Source organism: Somniosus microcephalus, chromosome 14, assembly GCF_052327205.1.
Source record: "Somniosus microcephalus isolate GS21.2 chromosome 14, FLI_Smic_1.0, whole genome shotgun sequence".
NCBI classification, from domain to species: domain Eukaryota; kingdom Metazoa; phylum Chordata; class Chondrichthyes; order Squaliformes; family Somniosidae; genus Somniosus; species Somniosus microcephalus.
This window is the reverse complement of record NC_141000.1, coordinates 89,956,952-89,984,078: the sequence shown is the minus strand read 5'-3', so window position 1 is coordinate 89,984,078 and position 27,127 is coordinate 89,956,952. Positions and strand designations below refer to the sequence as shown.

The 27,127-nt window shown below is 42.8% G+C and overlaps 1 protein-coding gene across 3 annotated transcripts in view; it reads left to right on the top strand.

Moving 5' to 3' along the window:
• Nucleotides 1-27,127, top strand: part of bbx (BBX high mobility group box domain containing) — a 204,674-nt gene that overhangs the window by 9,019 nt on the left and 168,528 nt on the right. The window lies entirely within an intron of this gene.

Genomic DNA, 27,127 nt, shown 5'->3' with positions numbered 1-27,127 from the left:
CCCTATATGTGAAGCTTCTTGAGTGTCGGGAGAATGGTCCATGTATGAATGAATATATTCATTTGCCACTGGGTCATTCCTGATGTCACTGTCACTGGGTGAATTGTTTAATGTACAGGGCCCAATGCAATTCAGGACCATGCACTGAACCCAGATTTAAGATTGATCACTTCACTATTTTATGTCAAATTGCACTTTAATGTTGAAGGTTTATTAGTTGGATACTTAAATTTATTGCAAGGGGAATTGAATACAAAAGTAGGGAGGTTATGCTTCAGTTTTACAGGGCATTGGTGAGACCACATCTGGAGTACCGAGTACAGTATTGGTCTCCTTATGTAATGAAGGATGTAAATGCGTTGGAAGCAGTTCAGAGAAGGTTTACTAGACCAATACCTGGAATGGGCGGGTTGTCTTATGAGGAAAGGTTGGACAGGCTAGGCTTGTATCCACTGGAGTTTAGAAGAATAAGAGGTGACTTGATTGAAACATATAAGATCCTGAGGGGTCTGGACAGGGTGGCTGTGGAGAGGATGTTTCCTCTTGTGAGAGAATCTAGAACTAGGGGTCACTCTTTAAAAATAAGGGGTCGCCCATTTAAGACAGCGATGAGGAGAAATTTTTTCTCACAGAGGGTCGTGACTCTTTGGAATTCTCTTCCTCAGAGGGCGGTGGAAGCAGAGTCTTTGAATATTTTTAAGGCAGAGGTAGATAGATTCTTGGTAAGCAAGGGGGTGAAAGGTTATCGGGGGTAGGCGGGAATGTGGAGTAATCGGATCAGCCATGATCTTATTGAATGGCGGAGCAGGCTCGAAGGGCCGAGTGGCCTACTCCTGCTCCTAATTCGTATGTTCGTATTTCATCGAAGTGGCTAATTTATTTTTGTGATAGATTGTACATAAGAGCATAAAAAAATCAGGAGTGAGAAAAGGCCAATCGGCCCATTGAAGCTTCTCTATCTCATAAAATAATTTGGTATTATAGTAGTATGGCATTCTCTCCTAACTGAAGTTCTCATAGTACCTTGTACTGACGGTGGCAATCACATAAGAAACCTAGAGCTTGTAATCTGTATTTGTACTTACAGGCAGAAAAAAAAATTCAGCTCCTTGGTTGTGCAGTGCAAATCATGATTTGCACTATATAGTAATGTGTCGTGATATCATGACTGAGTTCAGATGTGCAGTTTTATTAGTTTTATGACATGATTGATATACAGAAGGGTGTGTGGTGTAGTGACATGATAATTTACACTATGGTATGTGTAGTGATATCATGACTGACACGGAGCATTGGAGAGATACAAGATTTTTTTTTTTAATTGTGTAAAATTGCAGTAATTTGGGGCTGATAATGTAATATTTTTAATCCACATTGATTTTCTTTTCCCAGTGCATTGATTTAATTGACAAGTCTTCAACAATGAAGTTAGTTTTGTTTCACTGGGTTTTGAAGCTGCTTTTTCTCGAGCCTTGGATTTCCTTTTAATTTTCCTCCAAAATGGCTCCAAAAGTTCATTGTTCCATGCAGATAAAGCTTTGAAGTTTAGTTTTGTGGGAAAATAGTTACACTATTTAACTGAAGGCCATTTCCATTTAATTTGTGAATGTTCAGGCATAGCGAAATAGATCTGTTTCCATCATTTTGTTTATATTTTTTGCAGTTTGTTTACCTACTTCCTTGGAGTGGCGGCGGGGGGGGGGAACATAATTATTGTAACCATCTTGAAACATCACCCCAAATGGAAATACCGTTGATAATTGTATGGGAAATGCAATAAATGCTACCATTAATGAAAAAGAATTGGCTCACATATTAGCACTTTCACCTCCGAGTGAGAAAGTTGTGGATTCCAGCCCCACTCTCAAGATTTGAGCAAAAATTACAGGCGGACACTTCATTGTAGTACTGAGGAAACGATACGTTGTCAGAGGTGCATCCTTTGAGTGCGATATTAAACTGATGCTCTGTCTGCCTCTTTTGGTGGTTCACGTAAATACATTAAAGACCCATAGCAATGGAAGAAGAGCTGAGATTTCTCCCAGTGTCTTGGGTCAATGCTCTTCCATCGACCAATATCATCAAAAATGTCATTCATAACATTGCTGTATGAAAAATGGCTGATGCGTTTACCTACATAACAGCAGTGATTGCACTTCAAAGTGTTTCTTTGCGAAGTGCTCTGGGACATTTCTGAGATGTAAGTCAAAGTTCATTCTTTCAAATGTGGCAAAGAGACAAGTGATTTTGAATACACACCTACCTGTCCCACTTGCTTTATTAAAATGGATACATTCATGGGATGTGGGCGTCGCTAGCAATGCCAGCATTTATTGCCCTTCCCTAATTGTCCTTGAGAAGGTGGTGGCAAGCTGCCTTCTTGACACTGCAGTCCGTGTGGTGAAGATACTCCCGCAGTGCTGTTAGGGAGGAAGTTCCAGGATTTTGACCAATGAAAGAACAGCGATTTAATTCTAAGTCAGGATGGTGTGTGACTTGGAGGGGAACTTGGAGGTGGTGGTGTTCCCATGTGCCTGCTGCCCTTGTCCTTCTAGGTGGTAGAGGTCACAGGTTTGGGAGGTGCTGTTAAAGAAGCTTTGGAGAATTGCTGCACTGCACCTTGTAGTTGGTATGCACTGCAGCCACAGTGTGCCGGTGGTGGAGGGAGTGAATGTTGAAGGTGGTGGATTGGGTGCAGATCAAGCAGACTGCCTTGTCCTGGATGGTTTTGGAATTTTTGAATGTTGGAGCTGCACTCATCCAGGCAAGTGGAGACTATTCCATCACACTCTTGACTTGTGCCTTTTAGGTGGTGTAAAGGCTTTGGGTAGTCAGAAGGTGAGTCACTCGCCGCAGAAACCCTAGCCTCTGACCTGCTGTTGTAGCCACAGTATTTATGTGGCTGGTCCAGTTAAGTTTCTGGTCAAGATATTGATATTGATATTGATGGTGGGGGATTTAGCGATGGTGATGTCATTGAATATCAAGGGGAGGTGTTTAGACTCTCTTGTTCGAAATGGTTATTGCTTGGCATTTACGTGGCACGAATCTTTTTTTAAAATTCGTTTATGGGACCAGGGCGTCGCTGGCAATGCCAGCATTTATTGCCCATCCCTAGTTGCCCTTGAGAAGGTGGTGGTGAGCAGTCTTCTTGAACCGCTGCAGTCCGTGTGGTGATGGTACTCCCACAGTGCTGTTAGGTAGGGAGTTCCAGGATTTTGACCCAGCAACGATGAAGGATTGGCGATATACTTCTAAGTCAGGATGGTGTGTGACTTGGAGGGGAACTTGGAGGTGGTGGTGTTCCCATGCGCCTGCTGCCCTTGTCATTCTAGGTGGAAGAGGTTGCGGGTTTGGGAGGTGCTGCCGAAGAAGCCTTGGCGAGTTGCTGCAGTGCATCTTGTAGATGGTACACACTGCAGCCACGGTACGCCGGTGGTGGAGGGAGTGAATGTTTAAGGTGGTGGATGGGGTGCCAATCAAGCGGGCTGCTTTGTCCTGGATGGTGTCGAGCTTCTTGAGTGTTGTTGGAGCTGCACTCATCCAGGCAAGTGGAGAGTATTCCATCACACTCCTTACTTGTGCCTTGTAGATGGTGGAAAGGCTTAGGGGAGTCAGGAGGTGAGACACTCGCTGCAGAATACCCAGCCTATGACCTGCTCTTGTTGCCACAGTATTTATGTGGCTGGTCCAGTTAAGTTTCTGGTTAATGATGACCCCCAGGATGTTGATAGTGGGGGATTCGGCGATCGTAATGCCATTGAATGTCAAGGGGAGGTGGTTAGACTCTTGCTTGTTGGAGATAGTCATTGCCTGGCACTTCTGTGGCACGAATGTTACCTGCCACTTATCAGCCCAAGCCTGAACGTCGTCCAGGTCTTGTTGCATGCGGGCATGGACCACTTCATTATCTGTGGAGTTGCGAATGGCGCTGAACACTGTGCAGTCATCAGCGAACATCCCCATTTCTGACCTTATGTTGGAGGGAAGGTCATTGATGAAGCAGCTGAAGATGGTTGGGCCTAGGACACTGCCCTGAGGAACTCCTGCAGCGATGTCCTGGGGCTGTGATGATTGACCTTCAACCACCACAGCCATCTTCCTTTGTGCTAGGTATGACTCCAGCCAGTGGAGATTTTTCCCCTTGTTTCCCATTGACTTCAATTTTACTAGGGCTCCTTGATGCCACACTCGGTCAAATGCTGCCTTGATGTCAACAGGCAGTCACTCTCACCTCTGGAATTTAGCTCTTTTGTCCATGTTTGGACAAAGGCTGTTAATGAGGTCTGCAACCGTGTGGTTCTGGCCGAACCCAAACTGAGCATCGGTGAGTAAGTGCTGCTTGATAGTACTGTTGATGACACCTTCCATCACTTTGCTGATGATTTGAGAGTAGACTGATGGAGCGGTAACTGGCCGGATTGGATTTGTCCTGCTTTTTGTGGACAAGACATACCTGGGCAATTTTCCACTTTTAGGTAGATGCTAGTGTTGTAGCTGTACTGGAACAGCTTGGCTAGAAGCACAGCTAGTTCTGGATCACATGTCTTCAGCACTACAGCCGGGATGTTGTTGGGGCCCCATATCCTTCGCTGTATCCAGTGCGCTCAGCTGTTACTTGATATCGTATGAATTGGCTGAAGAATGGCATCTGTGATGGTGGGACCTCCGGAGGAGGCAGAGACGGATCATCCATTCCGCACTTCTGGCTGAAGATGCTTCAGCCTTCTCTTTTGCACTCATGTGCTGGGCTCCGTCATCGTTGAGGATGGGGATATCCATGGAGCCTCCTCCTCCCATTAGCTGTTTAATGTCACGACTGGATGTGGCAGGATTGCAGAGCTTTGATCTGATTCATTGATCATGGGATCACTTGGTTCTGTTTCGCATGCATGTAGTCCTGTGTTGTAGCTTCCCCAGGTTGGCACTTCATTTTCATGTACACCTGGTGCTGCTCCTGGCATGCTCTTCTACACTCCTCATTGAACCAGGGTTGATCACCTGGCTTGATGGTAATGGTAGAGTGAGGGATATGCCGGGCCATGAGGTTACAGATTGTGGTGGAATATAATTCTGCTGCTGCTGATGGCCTTCATGAATGCCCGGTTTTGAATCATTTAGCATGGTGGAAGTGCCACATAACATGATGGAGGGTGTCCTCCGTGTGAAAACAGGACCTGGTCTCCACAAGAACTGTACGGTTGTTGCTCCTACCAATACTGTCAGGGCCAGATGCATATGCGACAGGTAGATTGATGGGGACGAGGTCAAGTAGGTTTTTCCCTCGTGTTGGTTCTCTCACCACCTGCTGCAAGCTGAGTCTGGACTCGATCAGTTCAGTAGTGGTGCTACCGAGCCACCCTTGAGGACATTGATTCAACCAGAGTATGTTCTGTGCGCTTGCAGTCAGTGCTTCATGCAAGTGGAGTACAGATTCGTCAGCTGAGCGAGAGCGGTAGGTGGTAATCAGCTAGAGGTTTCCTTGCCCATGTTTGACCTGATGCCATGAGATTTCATGGGATCTGGAGTCAATGTTGAGGACTCCCGCTGTCCCTCGGTGGGACAGGACATACCTAGGAATAATGATGGAGGAGTCTGGGACACTGGCTGATAGTCATACTCACAGAATCATACCTATGTTGGGCTGTTGTCGCTTGACTAGTCTGTGGGACAGCTCTCCCAATTCAAATTCACGGTGGGATTTGAACACATGTCTTCGGATTATTAGTCCAGGCCTCTGGATTACTAGTTCAGTAACCTAACCACGATGCTACCGTACCCCCCATTGCATTGAGATGGACTCTAGATGGGTGGGACTGCAGGTTAGTGGGTTTCCAGGAGCAGAATTGTGGGTTAGTATTGTGGCAGTGGGCTAGTTTGCCGTATTTTGTTGGTTTCAGCGCTTCAATACTGACAACGGAAGGTAAAAGAAGGATAATACAACCCTATATCTTTTGGGTCCTGTAATTTCCAGTATGTGTCATGTGACATGTTGCTTCAGTAAATCTCTTCTTGTACAGTGATGGGGGAAACACTTGCATAAAGGCTGCAGCGAGAATGACCATAGTAAATGGCAGATACCACACTGTATAGGGGTGAAATTGGGTGCCTTTGCGCCCCCCGTGGGTCACAAATGGCTTTGCTACCGGGCGCAGCGCTGACATCGACTCCCGCCATATTCGGCGGGAGTTTTGCAGTGGTGCTAAAGCGTTGTACCCCGACCGCCTTTGCCCGGAGATCGTGACACCATCCCCGTGCACATTGTCCCGATAGCACCCAGACCCGAAATTGAATTCCGCCCCCTGCAGCAGCGCCGGTCGAAAACGCCGACAGCTGCAGGAGGCGTGCATCGGGCGGCCGGCCGGCCGTTTCGGGGGCGATGATTAAAGGTGAGGTGGCTGAGGTAAGTAAAAAAAACTCTGCTTGAGTGCCGGGCTGATTGTGCGGGATCGCGGCTGCCTTGGTGGTCCAGGTTGGTACTTTGTAAATTGCAGAGCCAGAGCGATGGCCCTTCCCTTTAAGGGAGGGAAGGAGCCTTTGAACGCGGCAGTGCTGCACGGCCCAGTGTGCAGCGCTGCTGAAGGCTCCGCCCCACTCTCCGATGTTAGCGCCTTAAGAAGGAAGTGAAGAGCTTGATTTAGCGCTCCACTTCCCTCTTGGGGCGCTAAAACTCAATTTCGCGGTCGCCGGTGTTAATTAGCGCTGGTTGCTAAATTAAGTGCCCAGGCGATGTTAGCGCCCCAAAAAGGTCGATACCGAACTTTTCCCCCTATGTCTCTTATTAGCTATTAGGAATACCATTGGAGAGCCACTAGGATAAGTAATATAGTACACAAACTCCGTGTAATGTTCTAGGATGGGGAGAGATTTGCCTGCATCTGTCCTGATACCTTTATTAGAGAAGATATTCAACGGTTCAAAGTGAAACCATGTTCTTTATGGTTGTCCAGTTATCAAATCTAGGCTTCTCTAATTGAGCTTATGTTTGTTTTAAAGTAAATTGGGGACCTTTTATTCAAACTGTCAGTTGCTTCTATGCCTACGTATATTGCTATATGGGGGATGGCAGTCTGGACATTAAAATTGTTTTAGGCAATGCTAATGTCAGTTTTCAAATTCTGATGTAGGTTTAAAACATTGGTAAATATTTTGCACTCAATCACTGGAATGGGAATTGTGCCAGTCAATGGGGTGGAGCCAGTTAACTGAAGTTAGTTTTACATTTTACATTTAATAAAATATCATGCTAAACTAGCACTATATGCATCATTTATTTCAAGCCTCAATGCCAACAATCTAAAACCAATATTATTTCCAGTTTTATTTTTAAACATCTGACAGAAGTTGCAATGCAATCTGCTGTATGTGATTTATTAAATTGATGATTTTCTCCCACATTATTACAACTGCAATGTGTAAAACAAATCCAAGTGTAAATTTATGTGTGATGTAATAAAACTCACTACGCACTTGGTTTGAACATAAAGCAAGGCTTTAATCAACTTGTTTCAGAACATGGAAGTCTAGTTGTATTTCACTAGCTCCTTGTCTTACAAAATGTCCCTGGCAAGCTGGGGCCAACGCCCGAGTATTTATACTCCTTGGACGGCGCCACCAGTTGGCTGTCCAGCGTTATTTCATAAGTAGTTTCTTGATGAGATTTATAACAATGTGTATGATACTTTGGAATTGAGGCCACCTGTTGCAACTGGAATAATTCAAACCACTCCATGAATATATTATGATAGCAGGAGCCACAGCATAAAAGAGTAACATGTGTGACTGAACATTCCAGAAACTGTAACAGTTGTGTATAGGATGGTAAACATGGTGAAGGCTTCCCAGCGACAAAACCGGCACGGTGGGGAAAAGAAGATACTGGAGATCGAAGTGAGAAAAACCTCAAATTGCTTCAAGGAGCAGCAGATTTTAGAGGTACAGTGAACTTTCATTGTATTTTCAAACACATATCATTGTTGTTTCTTCATTGCCACCACATGCACAGTTTGTAGGTAGAAAAAAATAACTTGGAAAAAGTTCCATATTTTGTGCAGTGTTTACAATGCCACAATTCCAGTCATACTTTTCCAGAATGTACAATATGCCACTGAAATTCTTCTTCACTCTGTTCTCTTCACAGATCTATAAAATACTGGCAGCCGAACTTTAGGAACACCCGTCACTCAAAGGAATGTTATAGGAACGGGGGCCTAGGAGCATCTCAGAAATAGGAGTGCTGGTTCCAGAACCTCCATGGAAAGGTCATGAAAATGACCTTTCCGCATGGAGGAGATTTGCTGGTTTTATCGGCAGTACGGTGAGCTAAGGACTAGAAGGTTAACCTTCTCCACGAACTATGTTCATTGAGCCACATAATATGACACAAGGCCACCGTTCGGTGAGTTACCAGTTTGCACACTGGCATGAACGTTGTTCATGGCTCATGTGGGTTCATCTCTTCCCCAGCAGGCTCAAAGATGGCATTGGAGATGTTGAAGGGACATTGTCCGTTTTGTGTGACTGATGTCCCCTATGGACTGTTGTTACAAGACCTGTGGAAGATCTGGTGACAGGTGCAGGTTTGTCCTATTGCTTGACACCACAGCATGAAATCCGTATGTCGGTGGCATGACTTTGGCTGCATTCTAACCTAAGGATTCAACATACTCGTTTTCACTGGTCTCAAAGATGGTAACTGACACAAGATTGGATTCAGCAAACATGGATGAAGATGATTTATCTGGAGATAAAAAAAGGCTTTGTTTCTTTAATTACTTTGGATTACAGGTACACTGGAAATGTCAAAGGACTGCTTCTGTAGTCAGGGCAGCGATGCATAGAATTTTGCGAAGCAGAGGAATATGAACATGTGACTTTTTTTGCGCTTTATTGACTAATATTGGCAAGTGGATTAAGAAAGATGTGCACGACTTGTACCACATGGAACAGTGGTTTTCATACTTAGCAGACAGCTCTAACAGGAGATGCAATCTCCCTTATTGAAACGTTTGAAACATTTATTGTTTATCACTAAGGTCAGTTTGTTTTGATGTAGCTTGTTTGTTGTTGCAGTAGGTTTTCATTATTGCTATCCTGTTTAAGTTATTAGTTATGGCTCAAGGGGAGCTTCTGGGGAAGGGTAGACATTTTGCTTTCTGTATGCTATTATGGCCTCTTGCACCCTTCTGTGACTGGGAGACTTTTTTTTGCCAAAAGAGGCACTGGCCCAGAAATTCGGGTCGGAGGCTTCCCGCGGGTGCAAGCCTCCGACCTGCACTTACCTAGCACGCCGGCTGTTGAGCTGTGGGCCCGCGTGGTATTCCGATCCTGGGCCTCCGGCAACTGCCGGTGCGCAGTGCTTGTGTATCCCAGGGGCGCAGTTCGTTCGAAGCGTCCCCTGGGATCACGTGGGCCATGGAGAGCCAATGGTAGCAGGGAATGCTTCATTCATAAATTTGACAGGAAGAGCTGTCAAACCTATAAATACTATAAGCCCCAAAACATAACTAAAACTTCAAATACATTTTTTTTAAATCACATTTTTAAAATAACTAAATTACATGAAATAACTATTTCAAACAATTTAAATTTTTGAAAAAATTAATTACATTTTCTAACAGGGCTAAAAATAAACTTACCTTTCTTTAAAGTATTTAAAAATAATAAACCTGTGGAAAAAATGTTTTAATTTTAATTAATTCACTACTTACCTTGTTAAAAGCAGGCCTTGCGCCTCCTTTTTAAAAATGTAACTGCTGGAGACTTACCCTCCCGCAGAAACCTGCAAAAAAAACGTAAGTTCAATGTGCACGCGCTGCCTCTCTGGCGCACGCGTTCCACCTATCAACCCCTTCTTTCAAGGGAACGGAAGTTCCGGTTTCCTGCGCATGCACGAAACCGGCATTTTCGTTGGGCCTACGCGTGAGTACCCAGTGCGTACTCATGCGTGGGGACCCGAATTTCTGGGCCACTATGTTTTAAGAAATTACTAATCTTTGGTGCTTCTCATGGAGATGTTTGTTGTTGTTGTTGTTGTTGTCTCCCTGCAACTGTCTCTGTGTTTGTGTTCTAAATCATTCGTTCATTTTCTGTTGACCTTTTTCCCCTCTAGCTTTCACTTTTCTTTGTCTCTCCCTCTCGTTCTGACTTTGCTTCCTTCTTTTTGTAAGTCTGTGGGGAGAAAAATTGGGCTACTTGCTGCCACCGATTTGCGCCGGAATCCTGGAAAAAAAATGGCGGCCGCCGCTCTAATGCCTGCCCCTGGTGCAGGACATGGTGGCCGCCATTTTGGTGTGGGCCATAGCACTGCCCTCAACAGCGCTGGCCCTGGACATGCAAATATAGAGAGCGTGATGTCAGACTTAACGTGAACTTGGACCTTTGCGCTGAGTTTAGTGCTGGGCCCTAAGCTCACTCTGAAAAGCGAGCGAGCAGCAGACTGACAGACGCTGTCAGCACAAGGGACACACACATCTTTCAGGTAAGTTTGCATTTTAGCTTTTGGACTGGATTTTTAATATTTTATTGGTGCAATACATGCTAAAAGTTGCAGGGAGTGCTACTGGACACTTGCAAGACCTCAGATGGTAAAGGAAGGCCTATGAGAAGACAGAAATAGTTGAAAATACTCTGCAGGTCAGGCAGCATCCGTAGGGAGCGAAACAGAGTTCACATCTCAGGTCATGATGCTGCTTGACCTGCTGAGTATTTCCAGCATTTTCTGCTTTTATTTCAAATTTCCAGCATCTGCTCGCAGAAGGATGAGGAAGACACAGAAGAGGAGGAAGCAACCCATACAGCCCCTTTCTGGCCAGGATATCCGGAATGGAATCATCCACCTGCGGTACTAGTGACCAAAATCCCAATTCCCCTTTCAACATTTGCCCCACACCTTTCCTTCGCTCTATTACTGACCATCGCAGCGTCTTCTTGGCCACAATGCTGAAATAAAAGCCACCACAAAGCAAACTTTCCAATCCAACATTATACATCTATCCATCCACTATGACATCAAGAAATCAACTCATCACCCTTATGCATTCTCTTACTGACTGTCTTGTGCGTGCCTTTGCTTATCCTACTGATGTTACGCAGTGCTACCCCAGTGGCTGTAGCATGGCTGGTGGAAGGCTGTTGACTTTCAGTGGGCGGACACTAAATGGCCTTGCAGGTTGACCTTGAGGAGCTGGTGCCTGGGAGTATGAAATCGAGTGAGGTGTTCCTTCTTCCTCTTCACTCTCTGCTCCCTCTTCTTGGCCAATCACTGGCTGGGCAGGCTGGATTTCTTGGTTCTGTGAAATGAGGATGGCAAAAAGGTGGAGTTGTGGTGAGCGGAGGTCGGGAAAGCAAGAGGTACATGTGAGAAGGAGGATAATGTATGAGGATACCAGCATCTTGTATCCTTTCAGCCCCGCTGCTGGTCAAGGGCTCAAACCATGTTCCTGCCAAGAATGGCCAGCACTGTCTCCTCCGAGAGGCTAAAAACTGCCTCTTTTTAAATGATTTTTTATTTTTTTCATTTTAGAAGGCAGTTCCTCTTTATGTGACTGCACTGCTTTCTGAAATGACAGCCTTGCTTTAAGAGAAGGCTGTTCTTGCTGCAGTGACTCTACGGCCACGCTATGTTGGGCCTCCTGCTGAGGCTACCACCGGGAGAACCAGCCTTGCACAGTGAGTTTAGCGCTGCGCTAATGATAATTACCAAGCAGCACCAATTTACCAGTGCTGCCAGGCTATAAATTTCAGCGGCCGTTAACTGCCGGCAGGTTTCCAGCGCTCTTGAATGTCTATGCCTATGTCTGTGTCTCACTATCTGTTACACAGTTTTTCTTTCTCTTTCTCTCTGTATCTCTGTGTTTCTGTCTCAATTTCTGTAGTCTCCCACTCTTTCCTAGAGACTTGAAGGTAAACTTGGTGCTGCAACCCTCTAATAGCTGCAGAAATGCTTCTGTGCCTTCTTTGGTTGTGAAACCACGGCTCTCCTTTTTGGCATCAGGGCATTCCTGAAATTTCTTTCTGAATATTCTGAGCTCCACAAAGATATTAAGTTCTCGGAGATCACTGCCACGTGGCATCTCCTGATTGATCCGTTTAAAAAAAAATATATATTTTCTCGAATTCTTGTGGGGCATTTCTTTATCACCCTTTACTGTCGGCGTTGTACAGTGTCTTACTCATCAGTTTAGATCATGACCTTCATTTTTGCTTTGAGATATGCTCTAAATACAAGTGTGAATTTTCTTCCTTCTCTTACACCAGATATCCTTCTGTCTTCTTAACTTAGATAGCTAATTTAGCACTGAAGTTTTATAAGTTTTGTGCTTTGGGCCTGCACCCACTAGGAACTGGGTTGAAACTGCGCCAACTCATTTTGGGGGGAGATAAGTTAATGCTTTTGATGCAGAACTTTAAGCACTGGAAGCATGCACCAGAAATTTAGGTGTGGCGGTCAATGCACAATTCACAATTTTTTTGTCCAGTAATTTTAATAGACAAAATTGTGTGGAGTGTGTTGACTTCTGTACTTAAATTCCCAATTATGTTCTTCTGGCTTGTGAAGCTCAGTACTGGCAGTGCTGTACATGAAGGGTTAGATTTCATGAAATAATCAGCAGACATTTCAGTGTGGATCCTAGAGGCTGAAGAGGTGAAAGGACAGTGTGCTATTCCACTGTACCTCCTGGCACCACTTAAAAAAACAACACAGTTCTGTAATATCCTAGGCAACTACTGCTGTGTAATCCAGCCCATTTACTTTGCTGGATAGATTCCACAATAGTGGAGCAGGAAACGAACTACATGTGCCATTGTTTGAAAATCGCAATTTGTTTAAAAGTCACAATTCGTAGCTTTATTTCATGCTGCTGAAACTCCATGATGACTGGGGAAGGTCTGTGTAGACAGGTTATGTGAAAGCCACATTGATGGCTGTAGTGGGCAGGCTGAACACACTGGCTCCCCTTACTGGCCAGAAGAAATTGTGGCCCTTGAACTTAGGGACACCATTTATATATCTGTTCAGTGCTGCTATTTTGGAGATGATGGGGATTAATTTTTTTTAGGGGAGTCTTGGGGCCTCTGGAAATAGCCCCACAACTTAATTTACTTTACAGCATTGCTGTTGAACTTTCCTGTTGGCATTAACGCTGTATGGTAAAGGGAGCATAAAGTATCTTGATGCCTGACTAGCAGCAACTCTCTTCATTTCTATTTTTGGATATTGAGAGTATTTAAACACCATAATTATTTTTATTAATTTTTAATGTTGTACAGGTAGTTTGCTGTGGAGTTATGGTCCTTTATGCCCATCTTTTTAGACTTAAACAAAATACAGCCAGAATATTTTTAACCTATGTTGCTGTTGTTTTGCTCAGTTTATAATCACCTGGTTCTTCTGTGAATAAAACTCTCAAAAATGGAAGCAGGAATTTTTATAAATTACGAATCTCTGTGGAACAGTACGTTGTTTGCTAACGTACCATGTCATGGAAAGGTAGGTGTGGCCATGAGCCTGTGATTCCCCTCACACTGAGCTCCTGCTCTCAGTCAGGCTGTCTATTTAGCACGGGGAATGTCTTAAGTGGGCAGAGTGTGAAAACCTGAGTGAGACAATTTCACCGCTCACTGCCTTCGTAGCAGCAAGTTAGACTGTGCCTGTGTTCGAACCCTGAGAAGTAGTTTGTCCGTCTTCTGCAACAGCAGGATAAATTGAAAACTCTGCGGTCTGGGGGATGGCTGGAACCTGCAACCCACTATTCAGTGTAAGGGGACTGCCGAGGGGGGAGCAAAAATATTTGATAATGGTGTGGAGAATTCCATAATTAGACAACGTTCATAAATCACATCAAACCTGATTGCAATAAAAGTGTATATTCAGAGTACTGTCTGGCTGGTGAATGAGCTGAAACAATGTGGCAGGTGATTATAACTTTCTACAGAAGGTTGAACTGGATAGGCCAAATGAATCCCTGATCTGTACCCTGTAATAATTTGGGGCAATAAGAGAATGTTTAGTTTGGTAAAAGCAAAACTTGCGTTTCTTAGATATAATGCAGCGTACATTTGATCTTCGTAATAATTTGAGTTCTTAGTGTACAGGAAACTTTCTGGTATCCGGCACTGACGGGACCGAGCTGGTGCCGTACCATCAAAACTGCTGTAGAAACCAGCGCTAATGTTAAAACATACGGAGCTTTTGAGATCCGTGTGAATCAACAAACCCTGTTGCTTACAGCTTCAAAACAGTCGGCCGCAGCTTAAAAGCGTCTCTGTAGCTAAGCAACAGCTTCAGCTAGACCTTGCAGAGCCTGACTGGAAAAAAAAGCAACGAGAAGTTAAAAAAAACTTTTAGGAAACGGCTCCTGAATTTTGCTGGTAGATAGAGCTTTCCAGACATTTAACCTCCGGTTAAACGAAAGTTTCCTGTAATTACATAAAGGGCATATCCAAGTGCTGCCTGTAATTGTCTGACATCTAACTTGTATTGCAGCAGTTCCATAACTGCAGTGTCTGTGGTTTCTGTCTCCAGTAGACATGAAAGTAGAAGTGCTTGTCTGTGATAGAATGTAATATTAGATATGGCTTCAGCCAGAAGTATACAGGAGTATGAATTCTCCCCCCAGCTTATTGTCAGGGATTTGACTAAAACTTTTCAAGAGTTTGCATTATTGACAGATGGTAATTTATTTTTATAATGAATTTGTGCAGTTCTGCATTGAAGGTCTGCACTCAAGGGATACTCTTGGCATTTAGGTGTTTAAGCTCAAATCTGAGCTTAAAATCCAGTATTTGGGATCCTTTTCTTGGGGATACTGAAAAAACCGAGTTTATATTTGAAATCGATTATTGTGAAGATTTACTAATGTCATTTTGTTGCATGCTTCAACTGAAAAATTACACCAAATCAGGTATCTTATTTTTATGTTAAATTTTGCCACAAAACAAGAAAATTAGTAAAATATTGATTGCATTTCAGTAATTGATTTTCATTCTTTAGTCAACAACAACAACTTGTATTTATATAGCGCCTTTAGCGTAGTAAAACATCCCAAGGTGCTTCACAGAAGTATTAAAAGACAAAAAAATTTGACAGCGAGCCACATAAGAAGAAACTAGGGCAGATGACCAAAAGCTTGGTCAAAGAGGTAGGTTTTAAGGTGCGTCTTAAAGGAGGAACGAGAGGTAGCGAGGCGGAGAGGTTTAGGCAGGGAATTCCAGAGCTTAGGGCCTAGGCTACAGAAAGCACAGCCGCCAGTGGTTGAGCGATTATAGTCAAGGATACTCAAGAGGGCAGAATTAGATGAGCGCAGATATCTTGTGGGGCTGGAGGAGATTACAGAGATAGGGAGGGGGCGAGGCCATGGAGGGATTTGAAAACGAGGATAAGAATTTTGAAATCGGGACGTTGCTTAACCGGGAGCCAATGTAGGTCAGCGAGCACAGGGGTGATGGGTGAACAGGACTTGGTGCGAATTAGGACACAGGCAGCCGAGTTTTGGATGACCTCAAGTTTACTAGAATGTGGGAGGCCAGCCAGGAGTGCGTTGGAATAGTCAAGTCTAGAGGTAACAAAGGCACGGATGAGGGTTTCAGCAGCAGATGAGCTGAGGCAGGGCGGAGACGGGCGATGTTACGGAGGTGGAAATAGGCTGTCTAAGTTATGCTGCGGCTATGTGGTCGGAAGCTCATTTCAGGGTTAACTGTGACACCAAGGTTGCGAACAGTGTGGTTCAGCCTCAGACAGATGTTAGGGAGAGGGATGGAGTCAGTGGCTAGGGAACGGAGTTTGTGGCGGGGGCCAAAAACAATGGCTTCGGTCTTCCCAATATTTAATTGGAGAAAATTTCTGCTCATCCAGAACTGGATGTCGGACAAGCGGTCTGACAATTTAGAGACCGTGGAGGGGTCGAGAGAAGTGGTCGTGAGGTAGAGTTGGGGTCGTCAGCGTACATGGGGAAACTGATGCTGTGTTTTAGGATGATGTCGCCAAGGGGCAACATGTAGATGAAAAATAGGAGGGGGCCAAGGATAGATCCTTGGGGGACACCAGAGGTAATGATGGGGGAGTGAGAAGAGAAGCCGTTGCAGGTGATTCTCTGGCTACGATTAGATAGTTAAGAATGGAACCAGGCGAGTGAAGTCCCACCCAGCTGGACGATGGTGGAGAAGGTTGGAGTGGTCAACCAGTCTAAGGCTGCAGACAAGTGAAGAAGGACGAGGAGGGATAGTTTACCTTTGTCACAGTCACAAAGGACGTCATTTGTGACTTTGATGAGAGCTGTTTCGGTACTGTGGCAAGGGCAGTAACCTGATTGGAGGGATTCAAACATGGAATTGTGGGAAAGATTGGGCACGGATTTGGGAGGTGACAACATGTTCAAGGACTTTGGAGAGGAAAGGGAGGTTGGAGATGGGGCGGTAGTTTGCAAGGCCGGACGGGTCAATGGTTGTTTTTTTGAGGAGAGGGGTGATGATGGTAGATTTGAGGGAGAGGGGGACAGTACCTGAGGAGAGAGAACTGTTAACAATGTCAGCTAACATGGGAGCCAGAAAAGGAAGCTCCTCAAAGCCACAATGGAATAGGAATAACGACAGGAAGGCAGCCTGGGTGTTCTGCAAATTGCAATTTGAAGTTTGTAATGTGTTATTGCTCAAAGAAGAAACCATATTGGTGAAGTTAAAACAATGTTCTAAAAGTAGCGTGTCTAAAATTGCAATGTGCCTTTTTGTACCACCAGATTCTGGATGGCAGTACTGTTAACAAAAGGACATTCTGAAGGTTTATCAATAACTTCCCAACCCAATCTGCATATACTTACATATACACACACACTTGATTCTTTTGGAGAACTGTGTTTTTTTTGACCCATCATTTTGATTAATATTTTTCACATTGGCAGAATTACCTGCCAATATAAAAAGTTAGGACATTCAAAATTCATGTTTAATCTTCAGATTGTGGCGGCAGGTGAAGGTGACACTTATTGCAAGGTTAAATTGGAAATATTTTCAAACAAATAGGAAGGCATGTTTTCTGTCCTTGTTATAGCAGTTATTTTTTTTGTTGCCATCAACGACTATAGGTATTGTCTGAAAATTTGTGGTTACATTTAACAGTACAGTAATTTTCCTCTCTTCCTATTAACACAAAAGCAAAGAACTTGCATTTATATAGTGACTTTCATGTCCTTGCGCTCGCTCGTGCTCTCTCTCATGCTCTCTCTCGCGCTCTCATGCTCTCGCTCGCGCTCTCGTGCTCTCTCTCACTCGCTCTTGCGCTCTCGTGCTTTTGCTCTCTTCTCAGTTAACTTTTTGGGCCTGTAGGCTAAAGCAACCTTTTAAATGCTGCAGGTAAACACTATTTATTTCCCTTCCACTGGCAGGGCATCAGTTAGGAGCAGGATTCCCACTTTAAACCTGCCCTGCATACCAAGTTCATCCCCTACCCAGGAAAATGCTGTCAGTCACCGGCGGAATCACATGGGTGAGCAGAAGTCTCTCCCGACCACCTGGATTTTCCTGGGTTCATGGAAAACATGAAGTGTACAAGCTTCACCTTGAGCACAATGTTCACCAAAGCATTAAGATGAGAAAAACATAGCTAATTTCCCTCCTGCTTCAAAGAACTATTTCCAATTTAATTTGTTTTATTTCAGCTAGTTAATCCAGTGTAATGTATTCTAAATGGTGTACTTTCATCTTTTTCTCTTTTCCCCTTTTAAGAACACCTGAGAACACATTGAGTGACAGATATTGAGAACCAATGACTGATCTCATCATTTTGCAAGGGTGGGACTTCCTGCCGCTTTGATCAGAGTAGTTAGCACCAACTCCGCTTTTGCTAAAATAAAATTCCTGGGAGAAACGTAACTTTTTCTTTTCTTTAAAATAAACTGCCACACAGATAATTAAAGCGTGCTGTGGATGATAGAATTGCTTAAAGAAAAATACATACAACTATCATAAACTGCTGTAAAATAGTGCATATATACTGGCCATCTAATTCCTGCTAATCAATTGGGAGTTGTTTCTGGTTATGTTTGCAGTAATGACAGTCCAGTCATGAATTCTTCAGTGTGAATGCTTTCAATCAGTGATACAAAGCACACTAGCAGTTACTGTCTGTACTGCCAGCTGTTGTATGATACAAAACCTGACCAAAACTACCCATGAAGTTTGCATTACAAAATAGCATCCCTTAAGCCATATCCTGGCCATTACCTAATTTTGGGTTCAGTTAATTTTTCCAAAACTCTCTGAACTTCATTCTCAGCTTTTGTCATCTGAATGTGTCTTTGTTAACTGTCTTATAATCACCCCTAGCTATCCATTATTCTTTGTATGTAGATTTGCGAAATTGTTATCTTCAGCTATATCATCTTCAGACCATAGTATAGCCACAGTACAAATGACTTCTAACCAAAATTTCAGTGAAGCTTTTAATAACCTGTTTCAATTACATTGATAAAAATACCTTTTGAAAACCAGAACCATCAGAATTAAATTACTATATAGAAAATTTTACCGTAAGAACACTGGGTTTTGGGATCCTGACATGTATATGCCAAAGAACCAGATAAACCCTTAACACCTCGCTTTAACTCCTCACTAAAGAATGGTCTGGGGTTAACCGCCCAGTTGAGGTCTAGGAGTGAATAGTGCTGAAGTTGGCTCACCGTACTGCCTGATGTCACCCAGTTCTGATTGAGTTCACCTTACCACCATTAATTGGAATACCCACAATTTACTGAGTGAATGAATTAACTCTTTCTTGCCAAACTGCCAAGGAAGAAGTCAAACAAGTAAATGTACTAACAATTATTAACTACAAAATCACAATTATCACTTCTTAAAATTAAATAGATATAAATGGTTAGAGATAGGGTTACCTAGCAACTTGAATAACATAGTTGATAGACAATGGAGTTACTTAACAAAATGCATAACCGAGATTGTAAAGACAATTCAGTATATCACTGTAATTCAACATATCTGGATTGTTGGTTATCAAATTATAGTGAAGCTTGGTATCTGAGACTACAGCAAGTTGGTAAGATCTCCTTAGATAGGTAACAAGTTAACAGCATTGGTTAACCAGTCTACTGGATAGATTAGCAAAGAGTTTGAGTTTATACGACCTTGTCCTTATGGGTAGCGTGGTCAAGATGATCTTCTTTCACCCATGGGACAGCAGTGATAACTTCTGGAACATTGAGTTGATGAGCCCCTTCGTGGCAAGATTATCTGTTCCACTTGGATCCTTGGTTCTGACTGAATCCACCTTGTGTATGAGTGACAGTATCTGCTAGCTTGACGCTCGCCTTCCCTGATTTCATACACTTGTACTGTTAAGTGACACACTTCTCTTTGCCTGTAACTGGTTGGTGTAGCCATACACTTTGAATTATTCTCTCTGTCTTTGGAAATACTTTGTACATGTATAAGTACCCTTTTACATCTGCTAGGTAAAGGTTACTGCAGAAGAAGACAAAGAGAGTCTTCAAATTACAAACAGAAACTACATCTAATGAAGATAAGACAAATCAAATCTGCCAAGAGGCTTGCCAAGTACCTCTTAATATATCCAAAATTCAAGAAAAAAACCCCTTCCATACAATGGACCAATCTGATGGCAAATATGTACGAAGGATTCACCACTTTTGTTGTCGATCACTTCTAACAGTTACATAAAGGTTCTGGAATATGTCAGAATTAATGAGGCATGACACCTAAGTATACCCAGTTCTACTTTTTAACTCCCTCAACTTTCAATCTTCCTTTTAACAAAGGGTCTTACACAGGACCAGATAAGGCATGACATATTTATATCCTACTAACAAGCTCTTCCTGAGTGCAGCCCTCAATGTGAGCTGCTTTAATCACTCCTGTAAGGAAGGACCTGTGTGAATAAACATTTCCAGTATTTTAATTATTTTTGAGTTTTCGATTTCACAGCTTTCAATTTAACTACAGATTCCATATTGTATGGCCACTCTTAAGCTAAAACTCCAATTTAAGAACACAATTCAAGCAATTTACGGGGCATTTTCCCTACATTACGTGTCAACTTCTGCACGTATCTGGCCCATTTCTCGCATGTTTTGTATTTATTGGACGAATACTCTACTGCAGGTACATCTGTTTCTGCGTAATGGGTAAAAAGTTGAATTTGGTAACATTATTGATCACAATACAAATTTGAAAATATAATGGTGCTTTATCAGTATGATGACTGGGTAATAAATTATCTTTGAATGCCTTTTGATGGGGTTTCAGAATGGGCAATCTTGTATTTTACATGGATTAAATTTTAAAATGTGTTTGTGTGCCCTGTATGACACCAGCAGTAATGATACATAATACTTTGTCATAAGTTTTTATCCCACTTTTCTTTTGAGCATGTACAGAAGGGGAGGGATTTGTTATGGTGTTGTCTTTAGAATTGACTAGGGTAGTATTCGCTTAAATGTTAAAATGCTTCATCAGATTTTAATGAAACTTCATAAAATCTTAACCAGTGTTAAGTTCTCTTTGAAAGCAGCTGTACTCTGAGCTTGTTGATGTGTTGGACCATGTCTCTAAGTGTTCTTTAATTGAGTAATAACTTGAAAAGTAGGCACTTCAGTGGGCCGTTTTCTCATTAGACCCTTGATTGCTCTTGATATCAAATGAATTTCCTGACTGGAATTATGTAGCCCTAAATACAGACCTGATACGATTTTAATTTTAACTAAACTTACAAAGTGCATTAGTCTTGCTGCATTAGTCACTGGATTTATTTGTAAAATTGGTATAGTGTCGGCTTTGTACGATTGTAATAACTAGGTAAATATTAGACTAAATTTGAGCCATATAGCGCATTCGCAAACGTGGTTGATGTATTTTGTGCTGATACAAATGTCAACATATTTGCACCAGTGGGGGGGGAAAAATGAAATTCGTAACTAGGTTTGAATTCAGACTTGTATGAACCCATCCATTTTCAATTTAGATATTCAGTCCCTTTTTAACTCCGGATATATCTAGCTGGGCTTTGTAACTGCCTGGAAATGGGGATACTAATAGGGTAGTATTAGTGCTCTTCAATGTTACCCTGATGACACAGGTACTTTTATCTACACAACACGTTATTTCTATTTAGATGTCATCTATTGTTAGGGGATTGGAAAAATGTGTCACCCAAATAGTACCACACGGACTGTAGTGGTTCAAGAAGGCGGCCTACCACCACCAACTAAGGATGTGCAATAAATGCCGGCCATTCCAGAGATGCCCACGTACCAACAATGATTTTTTTTTAAAGTTTCGTACCCAGGCTCTGTGTGTGCATTCATTCCATTGTCAACATAATCACAACACTAAGCAAGCTCCTTAGCAGCATTTCCATCTTTCAGCTGGAGTAAAGCTGTTGTTACCTCCCTGTGGTTATAAGCCTGACCTAAACTTGAACATAGAAAAAGTACATTTTGGGGGTGGGGGTGGGGGGATGGGAAACGAGCATTTTTTAAGTAACCATGGGGTTAACAAAGCTAAACTTATTCAAAAAAGTACATATTATTATGGTTGAGACAGAACAGGCTTCCATAGCTATGAAATGGTGGAGTTTTGACTTTTTAAATTTTTTTTTGTTCAGTTTTCTTTTTTCATCAATTTACCTATTATAGTTAGGTAATATTGCTGAATTTTGTAGTCTCCTATTAATTTAGCTCTTATTTTCTTTTATAAATAAACATTATTTAGGTCCAGTTTGTGCCTCTAAATGGCTCAGATCAAGAAAAACGTACTATTTGGAAACCCATATATATTGTGGCTTTGAAAAGTATTTCTATGCTGTAAATTGGGTATTTGATTACTCACTAGAACTGTCATTGCTCCAGGTGCTTATGTGTTTGTATGAGTCCGACTCAGACCCAACGTAATCAGATACTGTAAATACTTAAGAACAGAGCACTTTAGAGCAGAGTTTCTGCTGAACTTTGCCAAAGTTATGATAGCAAGCCCCTAGGAAATGTGCGGCACAAGTTTTTTGTGATTGCTGTGGTGTTTTGTTTACTTCCTCCAAATTTCTCCTATTATTCAACCTCTTCAGAGACTGATTGTAGTTTAATGGATGCTAATGGCCCTCCAATATTTTACCCAATTGGTCTTTTCATGTGTGAACCTAGCATTTAATGTTGCCAGGCTGTTGAACCATGGGGGCTGGGGTGAGGTGGGTGGTGGGTGGCAGAGACTTCACTGATCCTGTCTAACTGATGTTCACACATGTATTTTCAGCAGGGGGCTTTGGAATTGCCATCCTTCCTTCCTTCACCCCATCTTAACCTGGAATAGTTGAGGTTAGTTGTAGCACCCGAGTATTATCCTGACTGAGGTCAGCTAAATCTGAACAGATAAAGGATCGAAACTAAGGTCTTCCTGTGATTCTGTACCACATCATACAAAGCAAAAGCATGTTCATAACATTTTTTTGTGGCGGGAAAATAAAACCTTTAAATTTTAAAATTATGTTTTAAACCAAATCCTCAGTGTATTTAAAGTCTTAAGACCCAGGAGCATCTTGTATTCAGTACACCTATAGTCTAAAGATGACAACTTGCACTTAACGTACGAAGAGTCCTAAGGAGCGTTACAGCGTAAAGGAGTAGATTCCAAGCCATGGAAGGAGAGGTTAGAAGTGGCGACTGAAAGCTTGTTTGAAAAGAGAAGTTTTGAGCAAGCTGTTAAAGGTAAAAGAGATAACTGGAATGGTTTACATAAGAACATGAGAAATAGGAGCAGGAGTAGGCCAATCGGCCCCTCGAGCCTGCTCCGCCATTCAATAAGATCATGGCTGATCTGATCCTAACTGCCAATCCACTATCACAGAACCATCTCCTGCATCTAACAGAATTAGACACACGAAATAGGAGCAGGATCAGGCTACACGGCCCCTGGGCCCGCTCCGCTAACCACGGGGCCATGACCGATCCGAACCTAGACTCATGTCCAAATTCCTGCCCGCTCCCCGTAACCCTTAATTCCCTTTACTTCTAGGAAACTGTCTATTTCTGTTTTAAATTTATGTAATGATGTAGCTTCTACAGTTTTTTGGGGCAGCATATTCCATGGACCTACCACCCTCTGAGTGAAGTAGTTCCTCCTCATCTCAGTTTTGAAAGAGCAGCCCCTTATTCTAAGACTATGCCCCCTAGTTCTAGTTTCACCCATCATTGGGAACATCTTCCCTGCATCCACCCGATCCAACCCCTTCACAATCTTATATGTTTCAATAAGATCGCCTCTCATTCTTCTGAACTCCAATGAGTAGAGTCCCAATCTACTCAACCTCTCCTCATATGTCCATCCCCTCATCCCCGGGATTAACCGAGTGAACCTTCTTTGTACTGACTCAAGAGCAAGTATGTCCTTTCTTAAGTATGGACACCAAAACTGTACGCAGTATTCCAGGTGCGGTCTCACCAATACCTTGTACAACTGAAGCAATACCTCCCTATTTTTATATTCTATCCCCCTAGCAATGAAAGCCAACATTCCATTGGCCTTCTTAATCACTTGCTGCACCTGCATACTAACCTTTTGAGTTTCGTGCACCAGGACCCCAGATCCCTTTGTAATTCAGTACTTTCCAGTTTCTTGCCATTAAGATAATAACTTGCTCTATGATTTTTCCTGCCAAAGTGCATAACCTCACACTTTCCAGTATTGTATTCCATCTGCCAAATCTCTGCCCACTTACTTAGCCTGTCTATGTCCCCTTGAAGGTTTTTTTATGTCCTCCTCACTCACTACTTTCCCCCCCATCTTAGTATCATCTGCAAACTTTGATATGTTACACTCGGTCCCCTCCTCCAAATCGTTAATATAGATTGTAAAGAGTTGGGGACCCAGCACTGACCCCTGCGGAACACCACTAGTTACTGATTGCCAGTCTGAGAATGAACCATTTATCCCAACTCTCTGCCTTCTGTTAGATAGCCAATCCTCTATCCATGCCAGAATATTACCCCCAATCCCGTGATTTTTTATCTTAAGCAATAATCTTGTGTGGCACCTTGTCAAATGCCTTTTGGAAGTCTAAATACACTACGTCCACTGGTTCCCCTTTATCCACCCTATATGTTACTTCCTCAAAGAACTCCAGCAAATTTGTCAAACATGACTTCCCCTTCATAAAACCATGCTGACTTTGTCCTATTAAATTATGATTATCCAAATGTCCTGTTACTGTCTCCTTAATAATGGACTCCAAAATTTTACCTACCACAGATGTTAGGCTAACCGGTCTATAGTTTCCAGCCTTCTGTCTACTGCCCTTTTTAAATAAGGGTGTTACATTAGCAGTTTTCCAGTCTGCCGGGACCATTGCCGAGTCCAGGGAGTTTTGGAAAATTATTACCAATGCATCCACAATCCCTACCGCCACTTCCCTCAAGACCCTAGGATGTAAGCCATCAGGTCCAGGAGATTTATCCGCCTTGAGTCCCATTATTTTACCGAGTACCACTTCCTTAGTGATTTTGATCGTGTTTAGCTCCTCCCCCCCCCTTTAGCCCCCTGTTTGTCCAGTGTTGGGATATTCTTAGTGTCTTCTACTGTAAAGACTGATGTAAAATATTAATTCAGTGTTTTTGCCATCTCCATATTTCCCACCATTAATTTCCCGGTCTCATCCTCTAAGGGACCAACATTTACTTTAGCCACCCTTTTTCTTTTTATATAACTATAAAAACTCTTACTATCTGTTTTTATATTTTTTGCTAATTTACTTTCATAATCTATCTTCCCTTCCTTAATCAATCTTTTTGTTATTTTTTGCTGTCTTTTAAAGTTTTCCCAATCCTCTATCCTCCCACTAGATTTAGCTACCTTATATGCCCTTGTTTTTAGTCGAATACTATCCTTAATTTCTTTACTTAGCCACGGATGGCTGTCTTTTCTTTTACACCCTTTTCTTCTCAGTGGAATATATACTTTTTGGAAGTTGTAAAATAACTCCTTAAATGTACACCACTGATCATGTATCGTCTTACCCTTTAATCTATTTTCCCAGTCCATTCTACTCAATTCCGCTCTCATACCTTCATAGTCTCCTTTATTCAAGCTTAGCACGCTTGTTTGAGATCCAACCTTCTCACCCTCTAATTGAATATGGAATTCAACCATGTTATGGTCACTCATTCCAAGGGGATCCTTTACTAGGACATTTTTAATTAATCCTGTCTCGTTACACAGGACCAGATCTAAGGTTGCTTGCCCCCTGGTCGGTTCAGTTACATACTGCTCAAGAAACCCATCCCTAATACACTCAATGAACTCATCCTCACGGCAGCCCTGCCCAATTTGATTTGTCCAATTAATATGATAGTTAAAATCCCCCATAATTATAGATGTTCCCTTATTACAAGCCTCAACTATTTCCTGATTTGGGAGTGAGTTCCAGAGAATAGAGCTTGGGTAACTGAAGGCCCTGTCACCAATCATGGAGCAAAAGGAGGGGAAGGGTGCACAAAAGGCCAGAGTTAGCAGACCTGGCGGAGGTTGTAGAGATAAGGTGGGGCAAGACCATTGAAGAATTCGAAGACGAGGAGTATTTTCCATTTAATGTGTTGAAAGACAAGCAGCCTATGAGTGAGTGAGGACAGGCGAGATGGGCGAGCAGGACATTATGTGGGACATGATATGGGCTGCTCAGTTTTGGATAAGTTTTGAGCTGATGAAGGGTGGAAGATGGGAGGTTAGCAAAGAGACGGTGGAGAAATCGGGTCTATGGATGGTATGAAGATATGAATAAAAGTTTTGGTGGCAGAAGGGCTGAAAGGGGCACAGGCAAGCAATGTTGCGGAGGTGGAAATGAGTTGTCTTGGCGAAGGATGGGGTGTGGGATTTGCAGTTCAGTTTTAGATCGAACAGTATGCAGAATACAAAGGTTTTGCATGCTCTGGTTTAGCCTGAGTGATCGGCCTGGGAAATCGTGGCATGGGAGCAGAGGTTCTGAAGTGGGGTGGAAACGGTGGGTTTGGTCTTCCTGATGTTTAATTGGAGGAAGTTTTAACTTGTTTGTGACTTGATATTGGACAAGCACTCTTGACAACATGGGGGTGGACGTATGGTCGAGAGTTGTTAGAGTGGTAGAGCTTGCGGACATCAGTCTATGTATGGATGTTACCCCATGCCTGCAGATGATGGCAGCACATAGATGAGGAAAAGGTGAGAGTCAAGGATAGATCACTGGGGGATTCTGGAGGTGATGGTGTATGGACAAGTAGAAAAGCCATTGATGTTTGGAGACATGTTACTTTTAAGAAACATTTTCTTGGGAGGGACTAAAGGGTGTCCTTATAACGGGGCTTCACTTTACTGATTAATATCTGTATAGTAAGGATTTTTGATTTGGCGAATTGTGTGCGCACTCTACTGCATAGACTTTGCTCAACTCTGTCTATCTCCATGTGGGGTAACCACCCACTGTAAATATTTCCTGTATGGATGCAGTTTGACAAAATTTTAGTCCAATAGACAGAATTTCAGACAACCTGCAGCAACAATCAAATTAAAACTTAAACTATCTCTTTGGTTTGGCAAGTTTATCTAATGTTCCAGGTCTGTTAGCTCATCTGAGCTGGGGGAGCAAGTGAGGTAGGAGAATTGGCATCAGCTTCTCTGGGCTAGGAAGGGAGAAATGGGCCAGGTTTCCTGCTCCTGATTGCTATCCAATGACCATTGCAGGGAGTGCTTGTGTGTAGATGGGTGGGGATAGGACCAGGTTGGGCTGTCATACCTCTAAGTGAATAGCCTTTAAACTCTCTGTTGAGGTTTACAGGTATGAACACCTTCAGGAGGGGTGGGGGTGTTGGGGAAGGAAGAAAGACTTGAAAAATTAGGTATCTTTTTGTTAGGAGGACACAGATTATGGGGCAATATAATAGAATGTTTAAAATTATGACAGGATGGAACAGGGTAGATAGAAGCAGACTGTTGCTAGTAGCTGAGGGGCAATAGATACAAGATTAAATGCAAGAGCTTTAGAACAGAGGGCAGGAAAGTTGTGAGGCTGTGGAATTAACTTCCAGGGTTAGTGGTCGAGGCAGAAGCTGTGTCAACATTTAATATTAGATTGGATAGGGGTTGA